The sequence below is a fragment of the Rattus norvegicus genome, chromosome 9 (genome assembly GCF_036323735.1).
Source record: "Rattus norvegicus strain BN/NHsdMcwi chromosome 9, GRCr8, whole genome shotgun sequence".
Classification (NCBI taxonomy): Eukaryota; Metazoa; Chordata; class Mammalia; order Rodentia; family Muridae; genus Rattus; species Rattus norvegicus.
In genome coordinates, this window is record NC_086027.1 from 33,525,595 (window position 1) to 33,538,515 (window position 12,921).

Here is a 12,921-nt window from a genome sequence, read left to right on the forward strand (position 1 = left end):
TGTATCCATATAAACTTCAACATAATTCTCCAACTATGAAAAACAAAAGCAAAAAAACAAAGGCAAAAGACCAACCCCCCCAACTGTAAAGACCTTCATGGAACTTAAGAACGTAGATCCCCCCTTTGTTACAAAAATGTGAAGTGATAAATCAAACACCTTGAATCCATAATTTCATCCATGACAGTTAATCTTAATTGTCAACTCAATAACTTATTGTCTGTATCTTTTTTCCTAATTGAAAGAATTAATTGACTTGTTACTATAGTATGTGTTTGTGTGTATCTGTACATGTGTTTGGCTACATACATGCCATGAAGTATGTGTGTGGAGATCAGAGAGTAAATTTGTGGAGTTGGTTCTCTCTGTTGGCCTTTTTTGTGGGTCTCAAGGATTGAACTCAAGTCACAAGACTATGCAGTAATACCTTTACTCAAACGCACTGATTCATCTCACCAACCCCCTTTTCTAAATTTTCGATCAGTTTACAACAAATTGGGTTTCACTGTGACATTCGTCAAAGTTTGTTTGATTTTCTCCTCCACCTCTTCTTCCTAATCTGAGCTCCCTCCTTTGTACCCCTAGAAGCCAGCTCATTTCATCTCACATACAACCAGTTGTCCACTTACCTCCAACACTTTCTGTTCTCCTCATCGAATCCTGCCTAGTTTCTTAGTCTATTCATCCTCACTTTAACAACCCTTGGTTGTATACACTCAAACATTAAATGTTAGGGCCCCCTTATCAAAGAGAAGATGTGATTTTTATCTAAGTCTCGGTTGCCTCATGAATACTTTGAAGTTAACATCCATTCTCCCGCATATGTCATAATTTTATTTTCCTTGCCAGCTAAGCAAAATTCCGTTGTGTGCCTATGTCACCTTCTCTTCGCATGTCCCCTCATTGCTGGACATCTAGGCTGGGACCCTTTTATTGCTCTTGCGAACACAGTGGCAAGGATTTCGAGTATGTGAGGACATGGTAGGGTTTGGGATCTCCATGGAAACAGACCTCAGGATAGATCTGTGAGGAACTTTCTAGACTGGGTCAGTTGAAATGGGAAGACTCACTTTAAATACAGCTAGCGTCCTTCAAAGGGCTGGGATCTAAGGCTGAATAGAAAGGATAATGTGACTGAGAAATAGCCTTCATCTCTCTCTTCTTCCTCACTGCAGATGCAATACCATCAGGTGTTACCATGGCTTGCCTTCCCCACCACAATGGACCATATAGCCCCTAAAATTGTGAGCCAAAATCACCTGTCCCCCCTTAGGTTGTTTCTTATCAGGTAGTTTGTAAAGTGGTGAGAAAAGTGATACTTTATCTTTTTAAAGAGCTAAAATACTACAGACTCCTATTGTTATACACCCATTCTTTATGCACCTGCATCATGGACCTCTGGCCCAATTTAAAGCTATTTTGATAGGAGCCCCTGGGAATAATCAAGCTATGTGGTTATTGTGTCATATCAATAGTCACAAACGCTGGAAGAACACCCAAGTGGTTGTCTAGGGGACCCTAAATCACTCCTTATCATTCAAGACTCTTGTTGAATTTTCAACTCAAGAACCTTTTTCTCCTTGGCCCTCTGTTCAGTGAGCCTGGGTGACTTTCCGCCTTAATTTTCTTAATTAATTCAATTTATTAAGACATTAATAAACATAAATTAGTAGACTTCTCTACTTTGTACTAATCTATATTTATCATCACTATCATAGAAGATGTTATATAATTTATAAGTCCTTGTGAAAGGTTAAAGTGAGAAACTCCTTGTTCAGAAGAATTTTTAAGGATTTTTTAAAAAAAATCTTAAGGATTTTAAAGTCACTACAATAGAACAGTAGTCTCACGGATTATCTGAAATTGAGGCAAGAGCAGGTGTTCAACTTGGTTCATGATCATGAAGTCGTCTGTGAAGGCTAGAAATAAAAAAATTAATTTCACTGTTTCTTTCTAAAGTATGTCTAAAATGTGCTCTCTAATGTCTCAAAAAATAAAGCCAAAACGTAAGATTATATGATGCCTTAGTACATGGTCCCTATCTGCTCTCATCAGTTACCTATCATTCTTCAAGGACTCTTAGAGATAGATAGATAAATAGATAGATAGATAGATAGATAGATAGATAGATAGATAGATAGACAGACAGAAAGATAGATGAATTATAAAAAGATAGATAAGTAAATAAATTGATAAACAATAATAGTAGATATGATAGATGCTTGTATATATTGATACAAGGTTGGCACATGCTAGATAGATAAATACAGAGGTCATGTGCAGATAGATGACTAAATTGAAGTGATGGATGATAGATGACTAGTTAATTTTAGCTTGGTATCTTTTGCTGTGATAAAACTATGACCCAAAGGACCTTGGGGTGAGCTTTCAACTTACAGATTGTAGCCCATCACAGGGAAAACAGGGTCAGCGCTCAATACCATAAAGTCAGAAATGTAAAAAAGAAATCTTGAAGGAACGATGCATATAGGCTCGATCCCCTCATTTGTTTAACTACCTTTCTTACATAGCCTACACCTACCCTCCCAAGAATGGCATTACCCAGGGTGGACTGGGTTCTACCATATCCATCAGAAATCAAGAAAATACCCCCAAAATTATGCCTATGAGCCAATCTGATGGAGATACTTCCTCGGATGAGATTACCTCTTCCTAGGAATGTCTAGGTTGTGTCAAGTTAACTAAAACTGTGACAGATACATACATAGTTAAGATAGATGCTAAAAGATTAAATGGATTATACATAAATGGACATGAAATATAGATAGATAGGTAGATAGATAGATAGATAGATAGATAGATAGATAGACAGACAGATAGGATAAGATAGATAGAAATTAACACTTGAAATGTATATAAGAAATACTCAAGTTAATAAAAAAAAGATAGATAGAAATGGAGGGAGGAGAAAAAGAAAGGATAGATGACATAGATAATGCCTCTTCTCTAATCCCCTACGTCCCTCCTATTCTGATTAGTCTCTAATCTTTCCTCCAATTTCAGTTCAGATTTGACTTTCTTGCTCATTTATACTCCTCCCCATTTCTTCCTCTTCTTCCTCTTCTTCCTCTTCTTCCTCTTCTTCCTCTTCCTCTTCTTCTTCTTCTTCTTCTTCTTCTTCTTCTTCTTCTTCTTCTTCTCCTCCTCCTTCTCCTTCTTCTACCACTATTTCTACTTCTTTCTTCCTCTCTCTGTTTCACACACACACACACACACACACACACACACACACACACACACACACACACACACACATTAGGTTACTAGGTATATCTCCCCATTGGTAAACTATTAGGTTCTTGGCTAGATTCTAGTACTAAGATGATAGTAGCTCTAACTCTAATCCAGGTTAGGTACACACTGTGTAATTTAATGGCCAGATAAATGAAAAGATATGAATTAGACAAATAAGTGTAGCTCCTCTTTGCCTCTACTTAGCTATATGACCTCAAACTCATTTCATTTTGTTAAATTAATCTGAAACTCAGACCCTTATACACACAGATACTGCTGCCTAAGTTTAAAGTTTCTGAGAAGGTTAAGAGTTTATAATCCACTATCCCCACCTCTTAATGCATCTCTGCCAATGGCACTGTTCTAGATTCCTGGCTTCACTTGTGTTAAGTAAACTGAATGAACAAAAGGTTTGTAACTAGAATCTCTATATTAGGGAGAACAGTGTCTTTGTCTTTTAGATCTGAGTTACCTCACACAATATAATACTTTTAAATGTAGAAGGCCATGGAAACATAGGGAGAATCAGGAATAGGGGGTGGGATGGGGATTTAGCTCAGTGGTAGAGCGCTTGCCTAGGAAGCACAAGGCCCTGGGTTCGGTCCCCAGCTCCGAAAAAAAGAAAAAAAGAATCAGGAATAAGGGGTGACCAACCTAGAATGGGTGCAATGAAAAGGTCACATGGAAGCCTACTGTGATGGTTTAAATGAAAATGGCCCCATAGGCTCATAAGAGTGACATTCTGAGAAAGTGTGGCCTTGTTGGAGTAGGTGTGGTCTTGTTGGAGGAAGTGCATCACTGGAGGTGGGCTTTGAGGTTTCAGAGAGGCCCGGTGTCTCTCTATTTCTGTTGCCTGTCAATCCGGATGTAGAACTGTTGGCTCTTTCTCTAGCACCACAGCATGCTCCATGCTTTCTGCCATGACTGCAATGAACTAAACCTCTGAACTGTAAACGAGTCACAACGAAATGTTTTCCTTTATGAGAATTGCCATGGTTGTGATGTCTATTCAAAGCAAGAAAGCCCTAAGACACCTACTTCTCACAACCCAGTTAAAAAAATAGAGTTAAGAGGGGAAATAAAATATAAGGTATATAAAAGAACAGAGGGATTTACTAGAGGTTAAAGGATTTGGTGGAGATGAAGACTAGAGGAGGCAGAGATAGGAGGATAGTAGGTGAGTTGAGGTAACCTCAACTAACAATGCATGAAAAGCCGTATGGAAAGCTGCTAGTTAGTAAGATAATTTCAAAATATTGCTTTTCGAAAAATGTGTTCAAACAGAGGTACCCTGTGTGGGTGGACAACACCACTTCCAGAAGACATGGGTCATTAAATAAAAGCTACATTGCAAGCATGAGCTGCTGCATTCCTTTGAGATATTGTCAGGGAGGCCGTAGGGCGGTCTCCCCAAACAGCAGAGACTAATGTTATTATTCTTAGTTATCCACCAGGACCACAGAGTAAGTAAGATCCTATTACTGAATGCAACATACACTTTAGTTATAAGACACCAAGGAATCAGCCTCAAACTGACAAGGGGACTCATTCCATGTTAGCGAGTTTTCATAGTGCTCAAAGGGACTCTCAGGCTGCTGGATGAGAAAAGACATTAATGGTCTTACCAAGTGCTGGACAATGCATTCTACACTGTGGACCTGGCAGGTTAACAGTGTAGTAGTGATGTAATGGAATAACTACTTTCTGATTGGGTTTTAGGCCTGCTCCACAGGAGGCAACTTTGTGCCTGGTACTGTAATTCTAATCAAAAGGCTATGGCTGGGGAGTCACCTGCTTTTGTAATTTTACTCAGTGGTCGTGTTGTCAAGTTACCTCTAAATACTTATGGTTATGCCATAGACCTTGGCTACTCTTAACTCTAGTCAATGAAGCTTCTTTTGGCTATGGGCAGTGGTCAAGGAAAAAAACAATGCAAAGAGAGTGTTTGCTCAGTCCTAAATGGAATATCTTGGTCAAGCCTCCAACCCCTGCCTAGGCACAGGGCACATCTCATTAGAGGAGGCAGAAAGAAGGTAAGAACTGCAGAAATATGGAGAACTATTAGGAAATGCTGTCCTCATGAATTCACAGCAGCTGTGGTGATCTGCACAGGATCTGTACAAGATCAAGCCAGCCAAAACCCATACATGGAGAGGGGAGAGGATCTTCAGGCCCCATCCTTTACTGAGGATCTATCACTTTTGAAGAAGAAGGGAAAACCAACATTGTCCTTAGAGGATATGGCCACCTTTTCAGACTTCAGTGGATGGTCCCACAGGCAAATTCACATGGGCAGAATATTTGGACACAGTAGTGAATCAACACAAACAAAAAGAAGACACAAAGTTACAGTGTGAGGCATTGTGTGACTATGGAGAGACTTGAAGAAATGGAAGCTTGAAGAAGTGGAGGAACACATACATACACACATGAAAGAGATTCTCAAAGAATAAAAAAGTCAATAAATAAAATAAGCCTCAAGTATTTTTGAACTTTATGGAATTACCGACCACTGTGCCAAGTATATTGTAGGGATTCAATAAATGCTAATTGCTTTTTCTATAAAATTTGTACCAAAAAGAAAAGAAACTAAAGAGTACACCTTATCCAAATTTACTAAAATAAATAAATAATAATAATAATGTAAACCAGACATATTCTTACTAGCCTTGGCTAATCTAAATGGGAGTATAATGGGGTAATGCCATATTTGTCACTTTCAAGTAGTATGCTAATTTATTGCCTAAAGAAATAGCAGCCAAACACACTGCAAGGCTGAACACACCAGCAGTTTAAAATTCTAGGAAGAACTACTGTTCGTTTCAACTACTTAACCCACTCGATGGAGGCTCACCCCAAAGGAGCCCTTACCATAAAGACTAAGGATTCCCAGGCAGCGTTTTAAAATATTTACAAAACTGAACATCCCAGTGGGATGGGTTATTAAGCACTTAGCGGTGGATGTGAAGAGCAGAGAACAACAACCAAAAAATCAAGATCTGGCAGCTAGCACAAGATGCTCCAGGCCACTGTGGCAAGCCAGGAGACAGCAGACACCAATGAGTACAAGTCCTACCTGGAGGATCTGGGTGGCATACCTATACAGCCACTACTACAGCCTTTGGGCGTGAGCCTGTTCAGCTCCAGCTGCAAACACCAGGAACTCTGTTGAGAGGGTGCACGCATGTTTGGGGGGAACTTCTAGGTGCTAGGGTGAAGACAAGTCGGAAAAGGCACAGTCAAGACCATGCTCTGACCCAGGCACCCTGACGGGAAGTCCCACCCACTGCCTGGCGTCGCTTCCGTGCACGCCATACTCACAACCCCTGCTCAGGAACTGTCTGTGTTCTTGGGAATCAGCCAGAGATTATTTTCAAAAAAGTCTACTTTCTGTCTAGGGTTCTGGCTTCCACAAAATGAAAATAAGACATACAGAGAGAGCCATGTCTCTACCTATCTTGAAGGTCCTTCAGAAACTGAGGAATATGTGAGTGCCTAGGTGACATGCTCCCTCTGTAGGAAACGCGCTGAGAACACCTTGACTGCTCACTGCAATCACTCACTAATCAAGTTTCATTTTTTTTAAAAACCGATTAACTGTAGTATCTCTTGGCAAATCACTTTCATTGTTCCCAGACATTTGTCTAGGCTGCACAATTGTTCTGCCTCATCCGGACACTTAACTGCCTTTCTTTTCCCTTATTAAAGGTTTTTTTTTCAGAAATGATCAAATCTGGGAGTCTGCGTCTCCTTTTCTACCGGAGAGCAAACCACAGGGACAACCCTCTAGTCTAAAGTTATGTTAAAACGCACACTCTAAGCTTTTGCCAAACAGCCCAACACTCTCCAAGTCTCCAAGTCCCCGGATTGTGTGTCCGGGGGGGGGGGGGGGCTTTGTCTCAAGCTAATTGGAGTTAAGTATCATGCCATCTTGAGTGCAAAGATCATTTAAATGAGCCCCTATGCTCTTGCTCTCATCACCAAGTCCGAGATCAGCTGGAAAAGTTTGTCAGTCTTCACATTTTATTTATTTCCTGAAAACTGATGTTTTTCTCCACTTTAGGATTTCCTAGCCAGTGGGGAAAATGTATTCAACCATCTTCCATGATCGGCATCACCAGGTACAGTTTCTTATGCTTAGACTTTACAGAAGTTTGGTATCTAGTAGAGCATCATTGAAGTTCCCAAAGCATCCTGATATGAAAAAAAGAAAATAACAGCTTCGACTCTGTGGAAATCTTCTACATCCTTATGTTCTAAAACTTCACCTCCTCAGAACAATAGCAAAAACTAGCCCTAAGACACAGTTAAGACAGTGAAGTACGAGAAGGTCTCTGTGGAGACCTGGAAGGGTTTCTGGTTTTCTAATATGGGTGTCTCTCTTTCTACTCCTCCTTCTCTCTGTACCCGAATTACAGATGCCTATTAAGGTGATAGATACAGCAGCCCTCTTGGAGCCATGAGGAATAGAAAAAAAGTAATTACAAAGAAGTGGACTTTAACAAAACTCTGTCTCTAGACCACAATCTGAATTTGTCGCACAAGGCAAAGAACATTTATTTACTCTTTAATCAATATGCTTTATACTGATCACATTCAAAGGCAATCGTTCACTTTTAAGTCTAGGAAGTTATTAACTGCCCCTGGAGGGCATACAATTCCCTCTGGGGTGTTTGCTGAGTGATGGTGAGATTGAATACTGTGTTGGGACAGCATCAACAACATGGCGATGTCAATCTACACGAAGAGTTTGGATTTACGACCATTTGATTCCCACAGCAAAGTCATCAACACTTCTATATCAATCTTCAGTGTTACAACTCCTTCAGTATCTTGCTATCGTCTATTTCCCACCAACCTCTGTTAACTGGGCAAAAGGAAATATTGCAGTTAATTGATTATCTCTTGGGTCCACTTTTTAATTCTGAAAGGGCTTTAAGAGTTAAAAACATGAAGATTCCATGTTGTTCCGCCTGCTTCCTTTCCTGAATAAACACTTCCATGTCTTTGATTTGTTTTTGACATTTATAGAATGAAATCTAGCTTCATGAAGTGTCCACCTTTAGCAAATACCTTCCCCTTTTGTAGCCGAGTCAGCCCTCTCTCTTCCCAGTTCTGGAGGCCCTTTCCCTCCCGAGATTTCTGCCTCAGCATCCTCTTCCCGCAGTCTCCTAACCACAGGCTACACAGCAGACCGTACAGATCCGGCTCTCTAATCCGGTGGTTCTCAACCTGCGGGTCACACCCCCTTTGGGGGTTGAATGGCTCTTTCGACAGGTTCACAGATCCAATATCTTGCATTCACATTAAGAATGTCATTTACATTAAGATTCCCAACAGTAGCAAAACTACAGTTGTGAAGTGGCAAGGAAAACAATCTTGTGATGGGGCTTCAGCACAGTATGAGGAACTGCCCTGAAGAGTCGCAGCGTTAGGAAGGTTGAGAAGCACTGCTCTAAGCAGCTTCCCCTGACCACCGGACCTCAGGCCCAAAGCATGGTGTTTGCTCGCTATGTTCACAGAGCCTTCCAAATGGATTGGGTTTTGTCATTTCCCTGAGGGATTTCTAGGAACACAAATTTACTATCCATTCTATTGAAGTAGGAGTTCAGAAAGACAGAGGTTTGCATGTATTCCAGAGATGGGAACATATACATCCGAGTTGGTTGCATTATCCGCTTCTTGGGACAGTTGCTTCCCCTGGGTATCAAGAATATGTCAGATGGTAGATCGCTCCTGAGAGACACAGCCAGAATACAGCAAATACAGAGGCGAATGCCAGCAGCAAACCACTGAACTGAGAATAGGTCCCCCGTTGAAAGAATCAGAGAAAGAACTGGAAGAGCTTGAAGGGGCTCGAGACCCCAAAAGTACAACAATGTCAAGCAACCAGAGCTTCCAGGGACTAAGCCACTACCCAAAGACTATACATGGACTGACCCTGGACTCTGACCCCATAGGTAGCAATGAATATCCTAGTAAGAGCACCAGTGGAAGGGGAAGCTCTGGGTCCTGCTAAGACTGAACCCCCAGTGAACTAGACTATGGGGGGAGGGCGTCAATGGGGGGAGGGTTGGGAGGGGAACACCCATAAGGAAGGGGAGGGGGGGGGATGTTTGCCCGGAAACCGGGAAAGGGAATAACACTTGAAATATATATAAGAAATACTCAAGTTAATAAAAAAAAAAGAATATGTCAGATGACCTGACGTTTTAAACCATGAATGAAATTAGAAAGAGTGAAGAACATGAAGGTTCTGAGCCAGATGCTAAGAGTACTTTGATGTATTGACTTGTTTGAGCTTCATAGTAGGTTTGTCAGACAGATGCTGTCATTACAACACCACTTTACAGATGAGAAAAATGAGGGTGTTGCTGTTGTGGCGTGACTATGAAACGTCCTCAGTAGGCTTCTGTGCATTTGAGCATCTGTTTCCAGTATGGCGGCTCTGTTTTGAAAGATTATGGAACCTTTAGGAGGTAGAGCTTTATGAAAGGTAGGTAGTACGCATCACACTAAGGATGGTCTCTGAAGTTGTATAGCCTGGTCCCATTCCCCGTTCTCTTCTCTGTTCCCTGTGTGTGAATGAAATGTGATCATGCTTCTTCTTAACTGCCAGGCCAACCTCACACTCCTGCTGTCAAGCCTTCCCCACAATGCTGGACTATGTGCTCTCTTGGAATATAAGCCCAAACAGATCTTTCCTCCCCAAAGTTTCTTCTAGGGCATTCCATCCCAAACAGAGGAGAGACTCACATGGTTGTTTAACAGGCTACTTGACTCAAGAGCCATTCCCATGTGTCACCGAACTGCTGACTTCAGAGGCTTCTACCTGTAACTCCCTTGCACTGGTATACACTTCATAATTCTTTCATGTGTGTCATACTAGATAAAGTACAGTTAAAAACGTGCAAGGGATGATATCAGTAAGCCTATCCTACAGGTGAGAAAACTAAGCCTTAAGAGGCAATTCACTGAAGATCCTAATGGCAGCTCAAGGAAGCAGACTGTGACCCATGTCTTTGAAGTCCATTTCCCTAGGCATGGTGCTACTCTGCCATGCCATTTCCTACACAGGTGCCTCTTTCAAAAGTCCCTTCTTCCAGATATTGCATTTGTTTCTACACTGTGGTAATCAACAGTGTATATGTGTAGACTCTGAAAAGAATCTCTTAGACACAGTCAGAAAACTTATGTGATGAGAATGACCTGGACATAGTACTTTCATAGATTATGTATAAATGATTGCATTTAATGAGATATTTGACAAGCATGAGTGTATTAGCAGCTCCTGCTTTTGCTACAGTGATTATTTTAACTTATAATCGTCATCTTTCCCTATTTGCAAGCTTCCAAGGAACATGACTACCAAATTCTTGGCTTTACTAGGGGACCTTAATTTAGATCATTGGTTCTTAATTTATATGATCATTGTCTTAGTTAGGGTTTCTCTTGCTGCAACAAAACACCATTACCAAAAAGCAAGTTGGGAAGGAACAGGCTTATTTGGCTTGTGCTTCCTTTTCATACTCCAACACTGGAGGAAGTGAAGACAGGAGCCTCAGCATAGCTGGAACTTTGAGGCAGAAGCTGATGCAAAGGTCATGGAGGAGTGCTGCTTTCTGGGCTTGCTCAGCTTGAGTTCTTGTAGAACCCAGGACCACCAGCCCAGAGATGGAACTGCTGACAATGGGCTGGATCCTCCCCTATTGATCACTAATTGAGAAAATGCCTTACAACTCTATTTCTTGGAGGCAGTCTTTCAACTGAGGCTCCTTTCTCTCTGATGATTCTAACTTGTGTCAAGTTGGCACACAAAACCAGTCAGTACAATCATGAAGTCCAACCTGTAGCTGAGGAAAAATGTGTGATTGACACTAGGCAAGGGGAGAGAAGTTTTCTTTAAGGTTGTGACCTGTGGTGTGTCAAACATGTCCCCATGGCCACACCTCCCTAGAGTATTACCCAGCACTAATTAGGCTGGATTTTTTAAAAATAAGGACACAAAGTGTGGTAGGTATGGAAAGAGGGTGGATCTGAAAGCAACTCAGGAGGCAGATGAATATGATCCAAGCATAATGTGTGAAATTCTTAAGTAATTAATAAAATGTATGCAAAGTAAAACACTTAGTTTGGCTAGAAAGTTAGGAAGTGTTATTGGTTCTTATTTTCAAAAGCAGAGAGACAGGATAGGTCTGTTTGCCATTTTTGTGAATCAAAGTCAAATCCTGAAAGTTTTATTCTGATTTCTCTCAATGTTGTGAGTGTGTGTGTGTGTGTGTGTGTGTGTGTGTGTGTGTGTGTGAAGCAATACACACTGTTGTATCTGAGCTTCATGCTGGGCACTAAAGACCACAGGAATCTTTGGTGCAAGGAGCAGGGACCTATCTCCCATGAGAATAGCTCACAATTTGAGGGTTAAACATGAATGCACTTAAAGTAACCAGAGATTGAAATAACTATTTTTGCTGAACACTGGGATATGAATAATAAAAGAGTTCTAGAGAAAAGAAGAAATAAAGGAAACTTACAGGGCACACAGCCCTTTTATGCACATGGACGTATAAGATATGTATAAATTGGTATCTTCAGGCTTTACATACATATAGCACTGAGTCAGTCGCTCAAATGGAGTAGAAAGAGATTATAATATGTGCCTTGAATAGATTCTGTAGAAGAGGGGAGTGGGAGAATGTCCTGCCCTTGACTGGAGGACAAAGGGCAGCATTGTGAGAGACTTAGTAGTGTGTGGACAACCCCATGTGTCCAGAATCCTTGCTACTAAAGGCTAACTGTATCCCATGACTCTGCCTGGTGCATTTCACCACCAAATAGATGTCTCATCTCTAGCAGTTTAAAAACAAAAAGTATGTAGGTTTTAAACTAAACTCTCTGAAACTGACACCCAATAGAAGGAAGTGAGAAGAAAATGGAACTGTATGCTGTCCCCTGGACTGGAAAAGTGGGACTGTTTCTTAAAACAAGGCATGGCTGAAAAAGTGATGGATGGCAATGAGCTATGTTGTGGACACACATAGTTTGATATCCTTTCAGTATACATTGGGAACATAAGAGAAAGAAATGCTACCTTCTAGTTCAAGAGAAGGGTCTTAAAACAGAGCATGTAAGTGGCAGTTGAAATCATGAGCATGGTGTTCCCATGGACAACGTGTAAGAGTAGATTTTAAAGAATGACATATGAAAGGGCAGGAACTGGAAGAGAAAACCAAGATAAGGTAACCAGGAATGGGAAAGTCAACCAGAAGGAGCTAAGTGGGGAATAAAGATGGGGTGGAAAGGGTTTAATAACAAAGGAAATCAGTCTACAGTCTACAACATCAAACACACAGGAGACCACGAAAGAATGAGACTTTAATGGTCCACTGTCTGGGGAAGAAGCAAGACAGATGATTGGTGACCTTGTCATGAACTGTTTACGCAGAGTGAGGATGGGAAAAATCACACGGTGAACGACGAAGAGAGATTCAGACCAGCCTTCTAGTGAATAGTAGCTAACCTAAATAAAGATGCCAAAGGGGCTTTGAAGGCACTAAGGAATCAACAAAACGGTGGTACGCAACTGAGAAATGACTAAGGAAAGACAGACTTCAGAGAACTCCAAACAGTATATGGAGGCACTCTTTCCTACAGCCATTTTTACTTTTC